The sequence below is a fragment of the Stegastes partitus genome, unplaced genomic scaffold, assembly GCF_000690725.1.
Source record: "Stegastes partitus isolate 25-593 unplaced genomic scaffold, Stegastes_partitus-1.0.2 Scaffold1324, whole genome shotgun sequence".
In the NCBI taxonomy this organism is placed as follows: Eukaryota; Metazoa; Chordata; class Actinopteri; family Pomacentridae; genus Stegastes; species Stegastes partitus.
The window spans coordinates 195,059-205,728 of NW_007579055.1; the positions used below are offsets into that span (position 1 = coordinate 195,059).

The 10,670-nt window shown below is 39.7% G+C and overlaps 1 protein-coding gene across 1 annotated transcript in view; it reads right to left on the reverse strand.

Annotated features, from left to right (window-relative positions):
* onecut2 (one cut homeobox 2) overlaps positions 1 to 10,670 on the reverse strand; it is a 36,288-nt gene that overhangs the window by 23,898 nt on the left and 1,720 nt on the right. The window lies entirely within an intron of this gene.

The following is a 10,670-nucleotide window of genomic DNA, read 5'->3' on the forward strand; positions in this document are numbered from 1 at the left end:
TAAAGTTGTGCAAAAACTACACAAAAGGTGCAGCTGAATGTCAACATGAAGGTTCAGGAAGTAAAAACAAGGTGCAAAAGGATAAAGATGCAGAAAAACAGTCAACAAATTATCCTGTTTATGGTCGACATCGTCTTTGATCCTCAACATTTCCAAACAACGGATTTATTTTTGCAGCCAAACCTCGTCTAATCTCAACAAACTATAACATAGAAACCCTTAAATCTGAATAAACCGTGTTCTATTAGACTCTCTTGTAGATTATTTATTGAAACGTGCGAGTTTTCTTTTTGCATCGAGCAGCCAAAGAAGTTCGCTAATTTATCTGACACCCGGTCGCAATTCCTGCAATCTGTGTTTTGCACGTTGAAATGAAAACATCCAGCAGCTCTGATGAATCCTTAAACGTGTCCTCGCTGCTACAGAAAAGATTTCCTAAAGGAGACACCAAAGCTGAGATACTTAGATTTAAGGTCAACAAACACCAAATTTCCCACAATGCAACTCAACAGTCATGACTCTGTTCGCCTGGTACAGCCCAAAAGAATTCAGCTTTAAACACTAACATTCTGTTTAAAATGTAGATAACCGACCTCCAGAGTTTCTCACACCTGAGCTTTACTAACGGTTGCAGACGATCTGCGTCCTGAAGCCGCCGGTGTCGTAGTTTTTAGCAAACGTCACTAAAACGGGACTAAACAGTGCTTCTAATGAGGGACTACTTTCTGCAGCAGATGAGTAGACAATGATTTACATCACAGAATGGACTTGTGGAGATAAAAAAAAACCCAACGGGGCTGATGGGAAATGTAGTTTCACAAGTTCTGAGACCTTTAAAGCGCTTTAAACTGTGTGAGTTAAGAGAAGCGAGCTGGTTCTGATTCAGGTCGGCCTTCGTGTTTGTGTGCGGAGCGTCGGCTGTGATTCTCTGAGCGCTTCGCCTCAACGCGTCCGCGGTCCGGGTGTCACGTTTGATTTGACCGCCCTAATAAAGCGGCGACAGGACCATTTTCTCCCCTGAACCCGAACCGCTCGGTCGGCCCCGGCAACAACTTCTGGCGCCCTCGACGCCGCCGGGGCGCCTTAATTGGTGTGGACAGTCTTAACGAGAAATCACTACGCCGCCGCTCTGATGGTCTTCGGGTGTTGGAGGGTTTACAGATTTAAACTGGAGCTCTGAGGCTGAAGCCAAGTGCAGGTTCTGGAGCGTTTTCTGATCTGGACGGTGGAGGTTTACTCAGATTTAGCCACGAAACCTGCTTGTGAGCTCCAGACGCTGGTGTTTGATGTAAACTGGAGCACATAAACTGCCTCTAAATAGAAAAATAGAAAAAAATCTACGCAAAAGCAGAAAGATTCATTTAAAATCCTGTTTCTCAGGTGAAAAAACGTCATATCAGGTAAGAAATCTGCCAGATTTGAGCTCGTTTGCATCAAGTAGGAGTGAGATATTTGATTTAAATCATTACTTTAGCCGTTTAACCAGAATAACACCAATATGAGGACAGAATAATCGATATATTTAAGTGCCAGGAGGCTGTAAATTGGCTATAAAATGTTGGGTTTCCTCTAAAAATGCAGTTTTTTAAAGATGAAATGAATTCTACCAACAACTAGATGTCATTTATTGCAGTTTTCTGATGTTATAGTTCAGGTTTTTATTTAGATTTGAGCACTAAAATGTGTCAGTAAAGACCTGCTTCTCTTGTTATTCTGGTGTTTTTTAGACACTAAACCTGCTTTTGAGCACCAGAACGTCCAAAGTTATCCTTCAAGTGCTTGAACTGTGAAATATAGAAAAATCCACATGAGCAAATCAGTGCAAAATCAGTCATTTAACCATTTAAGTGTCAGAGGGCTGAAAGTTCATTAGAAAATGTTGGTTTTCTTGGTTTTTTTTTCCTCACAAAGGCAGTTTTTTGTCTTTTCTTTCAGACAGAACCGATGAGCAGGACAGAATTTTTGACAGTTTTCTGATGTTCCACCGTTACAGTTTCGGTTTTGCTTGATTTAGGAACTAAAACATGTAAGTTAAAGACTTCCTGTGAGTGTTGTACCTCGTTAATGTGTCCATATGGTGGTTTTTATATGTTAAAAGACACATCTTGGCTAAATGAGGCGGTCAACACCATGATGGAGCATTTCTGCCTTAAACAGTCTCTGTACTGATTCAGATTTCCCTTTTTTTTAACGTAACAAACATAAAGAACCAGTCCTGGTAGAGGTTTCTTTTTCTTTAGGCCTCTGGTTCCAACATGTTTGGCTAAATGACTCCAATATGACAACTGGTGCAGCGCTGAGTGGCTTTACGGTGTTTGTAGGTGAGCTGGTGTGCTCAAGCTGCCTTTTTAAACCAGGAAGGAGCCGTTTCTATAGAAAAAAACCTCTAAATTGAGACACAGAGATGAGTTTTCAGCGACTCCAATAACACCGCTGGACGACGGATCCAGATCGATTCAGGCTTTTTCCTTCTTGTCAAAACCTGGCGCCGCCTTTACCAACAATGCAACTCGACCACCGTCCGATGTCGGCGTCGGGGTGAGATGTGCCAGCAGCAGCTAATGTAGCACGAAGCGCTGGTTAGCTCCAGACTTCAACACCGAAGAGCGTCACTCGAGGACACTTATCCGACTTCTGGAGACATGAAATCCCTCTAAACCGTCGTTCATGCAGCAGCTTCTCGCCCAAAACCTGGAACCAGACTTTGTCACGTCTCACTTTCCAGCCTCCAAAAAGCTGCTATCGACAGGACGAGACAGAGATAACAGCGTCTGTCAAACCTTCTCACGCTGACACACAAACAAACATCACAAGTCTCCTCTCAGCAGCCCTGAAATCCATTATTGCCGATCGATGGCGGCCCGTGAATATGCAGGAGGTCAGAACGAGAAAAGCCTGAAAACGGACACAAGCTGTATTCCCACAGTCTGAACCTGTAAAAACACACAGCGGCTGCTGGTAATCGGTGTCATACAGCAGAGTCCGGCTCATTAATAATGCACTGCGTCTGCATGCAGCAGGATGCGTAAAATGGAAAATATTTAGGTTCGGCCGCTCGTTTTTTCAGCACGATTTGACTCTAAGTGGATTCTCTGCTGGATTCGAGGACATGAAACCAACTACAAACAGCAGATACTGTGTTGTGGAGCTCCACCAACAACGTGTCCCTGAGCCTTATCCTGATAGCAGCACGAAACGCCTTCGCAAAGTGCATCATCTCCATGTGAAGGACGAGTTCAGTTCCAGCAAAATAGGAGCAATTCCAGTTAAATAAAAGAGGAAGTGGCCTGATTGTGGAATTAGTGCTGCAGAAATGTGCATTACACAGTAACGTCGGAGAGCCGAGGCCGGCCTCAGCATCGTTTTCTCATCATCCATAATTCACCGGCCGACACTGTCCTCCAACCAAACAATGGACTCCTTCGGATCTCTGCCTCCTCTTCCTCCCTCCCTCCATTTTGCCTGGTTAACCCGGCTGCGAGGTGAAGAAGAAGTGAAGTGAGCAGACCGAGGCGGGTCACGCTGAGATTCCCATCAATAATTCATCGGGCCGCTGCTGCCTCGGCTCTTGTGTTCAATTCCCCCGACGATCACATAATACCTCCCCCCAAAAGAGAGGCGGCGAGGGGGGAGAAGGAGGTCCGAGGAAGGAGAAAATGGTGAAACTGATTCAAAACCAGAGGGAGGAAAGACTGAAACGGCCCGACTGGTCTTCTATTTTATTCTACTATTGCTGGATGTGCGAGCTGGTGGTGGCTTACTTCTTTAAAAGCTGAATTGTTACGCTGCTAAAAACCAGTTTATTGCCCAAAATGATAAAACCAGTTGAGTTTCTGACAACTGAATTGTAGTAATCACGCACAATGCAAAACATCTGCTTCCTGAAACAGCTCAGCTCAAAGGTTTTAGCAAATGCTACTCAGAGAAGTAAACAGTGTGTTGTCTTAGGGACTATTTTCAGCGGCGGATAAATACGCAGTTCTATTTACATTGTAAAACAGCCAGATGAGTTTGTGTTGACGATTGGAGGTGAAAAAAAGAGACATGTGGATGAAAAAAAAAGTCACTGTTGGTGAACAAACACCAGGGCTGATGGGAAATGTAGTCACATAGCGCATAAACAGTGCGTTTTGTAAGGGACTACTTTCAGTGGCGGATTGATACGTGATTACATTTACATTATAAAACAGCCAATTTGTGAAAATTAAATTATTACACTTATTTAGAACCTCTAAAATATGCTTTGGCAATACTCTACTTGTGTCACATGGTTAAAAATATGCTAACACGCGATTAATTGCAAATTTCTGTTTGTTTACGCTGTTGGGACGTCGTTGTTTCCCCTAAAACACTCAGTAGTGACCACACAGAAGCTGTAATAGGTGGTTCTACAAGCATCTAACATAACGCTTTAATGGCCATGCTAATTTAAGAGACTTCTGCATTCTTTCTTTGGTTTAGATTCATTGGTGTAGCGAGCTAGCTAGCTAGCATGGAAGCTACCATCCCCCTTGTCAACTGGTCCTGCTGTAACTGGTCGACTCTCCAGAAACAACAGTCGCCACCAATGAGGGAAACATTTAATCTAAAGGAGGCCGAGAGTCCTCTTCCCTCCCCTTCACCTGCCCTCAACCTGGATCTACCAGACGTTTCTTCCTGCCTTCGTTCTCGTGTTTTCTTGCCACCAAAGAAATTTATAGTAAAAACCTTCAGAGACAATCCACAGACCAAACCTGAGCATGTTTCTATTCACCAACAGACACACTCTAACAAAAACCAACAACAACACGCCTATTTGCACTGAATATTTTGTCATATTTGAGGAAACTGAACAGATATTACAGATAAACAATGTAAAAAGTTGCACCCAGTAAACATCACATGGCTTCAGCGTCTGAATTTCCATAAATTCACTATTATAACACCACAAACACACTAATACAGAGATGCCAAAGCAAATAAAATGGGTTTATAAAAAGCTATTACAGTGATATGATGATTTTAGGAGGTAAAACTGATTTTATATTGTTTTTAAACTAGCGTCTCTATAATATCTGTGCATATTGCTGATCAACTTATTAACAAAATTCACTCCATGATAAAAATGAGACACATTAGCTCCTCATATCACACAAGGACTTTGTTAAATTTGTAATTTTACCATTTTAATTGCTATTTTGGTAACTATTTAATGTCACTATAAAATACAGGAAGTAATATATGTTCACTAGGAAACAATAAACTCAATTCAAAGAGATGCTTAAAGGGATTTTGTGGGATTTGTTTGGTTTCTCTCCATCATATAATATTATAAGGGACTGACCTTCTGATGTGAAGACTTATTTTGTGAATTGGCTCAATATAAATAAAAGTAATTTGAACTGCAGGTAAAGTACATAAAAATATCCCAATGGTGGCGCCTATACGTTTTGACCACAATATGCCAATTAAACAGATTTTAATTTCAGGAGGAGACAATCTAATTTAAAATGTCCCTTTTTAAGGTCAATCTTACATCTTTTCAAGAGAAAGATCAAGAAAAAACTCAGGAATAAAATGCTTTTTCATTTATCAGACGTCGAAAACTCAACCACCTTCTTCTACTGTACAAAAACCCCATTTATGCCTTATTATCTCATTTTTTCTCCTGTTTGAAATTTCAGCAAACCCCCAAAAACCAGCATGAAATCTGTAGAGACAAGATCATGACCTTCAGCATCCCTGATTATCTAAAGTAAGTGTATATTCTGCTTTTATTCCAGGAAATAATAATTACCACGTTTCTTTCTCCGCCTCTATGCAGACGACACCATGCTGTACTTGTCTGTTTAATGTGCTGCTAGGTTTGTCATCCCATTAAATTCTCACATAAAGCTATATTTTTTTTTACAGTAATTCTCAAGAAATTTGTCTTATTAAGACGACATGTCCATATTTTCATTTTAAAAAATCCTCAAAAGGTACCCGGAAAACATGTTTGCAATACTAACTACACAAAGAAAAGCCATTTAAGCTAAGCACATGTGATGCACTATTAATTTATTATCAGAAACCATATTTTTTTACCTACAGTTTATTAGACTGTTTGTTTACTTGTACCTAAAATTCACATTTTTGCATTTTTACCACCTTTGCTCTGATTTCTGGTTCACAAAAGCAGCAAATGTTCAGACCTTTTCCTGTCGTTTCTACTAAACTGCATCCATCGTACCAGCAAGTTCCTACAAAATATGCTGACTTTATATTCGGGCGTTAACGAGACATTTCTGGGAATGAGTGGAAAGAACAGACAAGCTGACGGCATGATTATTATTCCCGTTGTTGTGAATGCAGATAAAATAAGAGCAGTGAAAGAGAAAGAAGCCCAATAATGGTGTGCAGCAGCCCTCTGGTTTCTCTCTTCCCCCCAGAGTGCTGCTTTCGCTGCTCGTCTCAGGGTCAGAGGGAATATTTGCTCCATCTATTGTCTGAGTGTTGCAGCTCTGACTTTTGACCTCGGCTCTATTGGCTGCTTGTAGCGCTGCTGATCAAGGGATTGCAGCTCCTCCTGTTTCTACAGTCACTTTCAAAGCCACCGCAGAGGGAGGAGAATAGAGCGTACGGCACGAAAGAAAGGAGCTTCTGCAACGTCGAACCGTTAATCGTGAAACCGCGGTCCGCCGAGAACAATTCTAGATTAAAATAGTGTTAATTTAGGATGAAAAAACATCTTAAATGTCGAAGCATCTTCGCTAAATCAAGTCTGAAGCTGGTTTGCATCATACAGGGATCAGCAAACTGCATCAGGAAGCAGGAACATGAGCAGAAACTGACCCATCATCAGCTTTTTCTGCTCGTATTTTCCACTAAAATCCTCATTTTTGTCTTGTATTCAAGGGAAAAAAATCAAATATTTGTAGTTTTCAGCTTGTTTATTGGTGCAGCAGCTTCAGAGCTTCACACAGCTGATTTAGTCCAAGGAATAAAGATTAAAAAGGCAGAAATCAAATCAAATTTAATATAAAAACAGTAAAATAAATGAGGAGTTTATTAACCTTAACCCTTTGCCAACAGCTTGGACTGAAACAACAACAAAAACTGAGGATTGTTACGTTCATTGTGGTCTTAGTTTTAAAAAATCAGCGTTAACGCCTAAACAGCAGAGCTTCAGCACTGCTCAGAAACACTAAAAATGGTTCTTAAACAGTTTCTTGAGGTCAGAAGCAGCCGCGAGAGGAACACGTTTAGCCTAGCTTAGCATAAAGACACGCCAGAGAGAGGAAACTACAGCGTCGATCCATCAAACGAGAGACAAACACACCTTCTGATTTACATGAACACACGAGTCAAGAACACGTTTCCAGCAAAAAAACATCAAACCAGGAACAAACTCTGCACGTCGTAGCTGCTTAACCGATCCAGGATTCAAGTAAAATCGAGTTTAAAGCTCCACAAACCTTCCTTTCGCATATTTTTCGCTCAAGAAACAGCATGCAAATCAGAATACAGCGTTTAAAAAGCACTAGAAGTAGCTTTTACACATCGTTGTCAACATAAACAGGAATATTAATCAGAAGATTGCCTGATTTCAGCACCGTGGACGGTTAAACTTCCTCTTTTTGTTTTGTTTCATGCAGGTTGGCATCGAGGAGGTTCGTTATTTCCACGACGCAGGTAAGAACAACAAACTGGTGAATCATTTTAGACTCATTTCACGTCGATAAAGCTACAGAAGATTCAAAATGCACGACGGAGCCACTGTTAATGGTTTAGAAAATGACAGGAATGACATTTTTAAGGGCGCTCACGGGTTGTTTGTTGGAAATTCTTGTCCTCAGTTTGTCCTGATTTGAGTTTTTTGTGCATATTTGAACACGTGCTGTGCCAAAAAACACAGGATTTCCCAATCAGCCAGTGTTTCCCTGCTGCTGTTAGCTGAGGTCACCTGTCAGACGAGTTCACGTCTCCGTCACCTCTCAGGATGAAACTAAAGTAAGTCGCTCATAGCTGCAGGTTTAATCACCAGAAACACTCACGAGGTGTAAATTAGAAGCTCTGCGTGTGTTCAGATGGAAACAAACGAGGGCTTTGTGTGTTTTTCTGAACTGAAACCTTCTCTGAGAGCCTCCCGTCCTCGGCGTGGTGCAGCAGCAGCAGACCGGAGGAGCTGCCCGGTGACGGTTTACGAGCCTCGGGGGAGCTCGGATCACACGAACCTCCTCCAGCTCCTCCCTCCGGCCGCCGTCGCTCGCTTCTTATTAACCCGAATCACAAAAAAAATCAAAGATGAAATTACAGTCGAACCCCGCAGAGATAATCTCGTCCAGTCAAAGAACAGCCAGACGTCTCCAAACACGTCTCTCCTGAAGCCTTCTGCTGACAGGAGCAGAATGAAAACCACCGATTTACACCACGAGTCGAGTAAATAAGGATTTAAAACAGACAACACGACTGAATAACGTAGAGATTTAAAGACTTTAGAATCTGAATTCCCACAAAAAGGCCACAAACACACAAATAAGAGACACAAAGGGAATAAAATACATTAACAAAGAGCTGCTTTTGTTTATAGATGGAACATTTTTATTTCTTAATTAAAGCAGAATATCTGTGTACGTTTGTTTAATTAACTAAAACCCTCATGTGAAGGGAAAGAAGCAGACAGAGAAGCTTTTAGAGCTTTAGAGTTTGTTAAACGCACGATTTTACAATTATTCAGCTGCATCTTTAACGTCACTATAAAAGTTTAATAGCAGCACGTTTTATTTTATAGGACGTAATAGGAAACAATAAACTTCATACAGGAGTGTATTTCAAACATCCTGACGTTTTTTACGACTCGTGTGCATCATGTTTTTTATTCTGATGTGTGTTTTTCTACTTATATTATTATTTTTTATTTTACTTTCCAAGATTTTTAATTTGATTTTAATCATATAATTTGAATAAAAATGGTGTAAAAACAGGATCAGAATGTCAAACAAGCTCTTTTATGTCATATATTTATAATATTCTGTATTATTTGACGTCTGTGGTTTATTAAAATGCGACACACGTCCCAAAACAAGACAAAATAATGTTTTAAGAATCATTTCACTTGATTTGTTTGGATGCTGCTTTCTAGGAAAACACACGAATTAAACACGACTCGTTGGATTTTCTTTAAATCTGCAGCAAAAACGTCACATTTATTAATCTGCTGTCGTATAAAGTCAACGTTCACAAAACGACAGCATCTATAATGACAGTTTAGCTGAAGCTCAGAGGTTTTTAATTAAACAGAAGCAGCTTTGTTTTGTGTATTTTGTTTTCTGTGTGACTCGATCTGCTTCTTACAAGTTTATGGAGTTTAAAAGTTTAATCTAAACTCATAAAACAGCATTAAAACCTTCATTAGACTCAATAAAAACCACAAAATAATCAAATATGTTGCTTTTAATTGGCAGAAAAGGAAGAAATTGGATTATTTTAAATATGTGTGACTATTTGAGGACTCAGTCTGATATTATTACGTCAATATTATTATAATTATTATTATAAAAATATGTACAATATCATATTTATTCCTGAGTTTGGGAGCATTTAAGACAATATTTGAAGCTGTTTAATTATAACGTCGACTTTGTTTAGAGTCAAAAGAAGCTGAAGCCTGATTTAAATCTATTTATGAGCTCAAATTAAACCATTTTATAAAGTTTTTGCTCAATTAAAGGTGAAATAATTCAGGTTTTCATGCAGCTCTTGTGGAAAAACACTCGTCCAAACCCTGGAATAAGTATTTAACCAAAGCAAACACTGAGAACGAGACGTGGTCGACTCTGTTTGTTTAAAACTGGACAATATTTTTTTGAAGCCTGCAGATTAAAATGTTCCCAAAGTTCTGCAGCTGCTCCTCATGGAGACAAAAGTTCACTTTAAAAGGCCGAAATTCAGAAAAGTTTGAATTTTTACACCCAAATCGACTAAAACATAAAAAACTCTTTAATTTGTTCGATTAATTTCACATCAGTGGTTTTAACTGATTAACAGAAAGGAGCACAAACTAATAAAAGAATAAACTAAATGTGCTTTAACTACATTTTCTCCTTTGTTGCTCTTAAATGTGCTTTTTGGGGTTTGTTTTTATTCTTTATGCTGATAAATGTACCTGATTTTATGACTTTTTCCTCATATATTTATATCCTAAAAATAATAATAACATGCAGCTGAATTTGTAAAAGAAGCATCAAAACATAAAAACAAAAAAATGAAAATAATTCTCTCACAGATCAGTGAATTGGGCCTTTTAGCAAAATGAGGCATTTAATAAAGATGCAAATATTCTTATTTTGTGCTGATAGTTTTGAATTTTACCCTAAAAAGAGAACATCAGTATTATTTCTGTTATGTCACTATACAGATTTAGACACCTCATAGTGACAAACATGCATTTAAAGTGTGTTTACTGTGAAAACGAGGCCTCCAGGATGCAAACGCTGAACACAAATCCTCTTTTTTACACTAAACTCTGACCGTAAACTCACCTCAGACAAACTAAAGCCCAGAAATCAACGTGCAGCTGAAGCGGTTTCCTCCAAAACTGAACATAATCCTGCGTTTAGAGAAGCTCTGGTCCCTGCAGAGGACAGCGGCTGGTCGGTGTTCCTCACTAGAGGGGGCAGCAGACCCACACAACCAGTACAACCAGCAGA